This window comes from Toxotes jaculatrix, chromosome 8 (genome assembly GCF_017976425.1).
Source record: "Toxotes jaculatrix isolate fToxJac2 chromosome 8, fToxJac2.pri, whole genome shotgun sequence".
NCBI lineage: Eukaryota > Metazoa > Chordata > Actinopteri > Toxotidae > Toxotes > Toxotes jaculatrix.
In genome coordinates, this window is record NC_054401.1 from 18,944,222 (window position 1) to 18,945,320 (window position 1,099).

At 42.6% G+C, this 1,099-nt stretch overlaps 1 non-coding gene across 1 annotated transcript; it reads right to left on the reverse strand.

Moving 5' to 3' along the window:
* Window positions 1-468: 468 nt before the first annotated feature.
* Window positions 469-541, reverse strand: trnal-caa. Its single transcript has one exon. It is a non-coding gene; the product is annotated as a tRNA-Leu (tRNA).
* Window positions 542-1,099: the final 558 nt, after the last annotated feature.

Below are 1,099 nucleotides of genomic sequence, written 5' to 3' on the forward strand. Positions count from 1 at the left end.
TCCATTCTGTACCTGTGTTTGTATGTGTTTATCCTTCTGTCCTGTCAGTTATGGCTGGATCATGACGACACTAACAGGAACATTAGCCCATAAATTTGATCCTGAATACCTTACGGCTATGCAGACAAGTCTACGTGTGTACACGAGAACACACACAGAGAACACACACATGCTTGGAGGAATACCCGCTGCTGTAAATATGTCTACAGTGGTAGCACAGCAACACATCCAGGTTGTGTTTTCATCAGCAACTGAGTAAACAAATACACTAAACAACACAGTAGTGATGATGCATGCAAGCATGCGTCATGCATACTTTAAATGTCAATGTCATGTCATGTCATGTCATGTCATCATCTGCTGCTTATTTGGGTCTGGGTCCAGGTCACGGGGGCGACTGCCACCCAGTCCACAATCCACTGAAGTCCCACCACCTCCGACAGGTGGTGGGCCTATGGGAGGCGGTGCCGCCCGGAGTGGGGCTCAAACCCACAACCCCGAGAGATTGAGTCTCATGCTCTACCAACTGAGCTACCCAGGCGGCTGAATCAATGTTTAAAACTATTTATTTTTCAAATTTTACAGGGCGGGTGGGACTCAGGATGAGCATTGAAAGCTGCACATTGAATGCCTAGCTGTTGTGGTGTCATGGTACAGGTGAAACCCTTGCAGAGCATCCCACAGAAATCTGCATCATCTTTTGTAAAGACACTTTAAAGGGACAGTCCAATTTAAAATAAATTGGACTGTCCCTCAGAAAAAAGGTCATCATTGTTACAATGGATGCCAAAATATCCAGATGTTTGCTACATTTCTCATAATGCAACTTTTTGTTTTAAATGCTTTTTGTAGCTTTTTTCAATTTTGATAAAATACCTTTAGAATGTTTTCTCACATTTGTGCTCATGGAGACTCAAAATGATTCATTTCCTTTGGACGGTTTCTGAGCCCGCTGTTACTTTTATGTGGCAATAATTTCAAGGATTTTCCTCGAAGTCAAAATGGTTTGAATGCTGCTTCCACATGCCACATATCATCATGTTTAGGTCAATGTGTGTACATGATTAATGCCTTTTTAAAGTCACCCTGTATGTTCTTG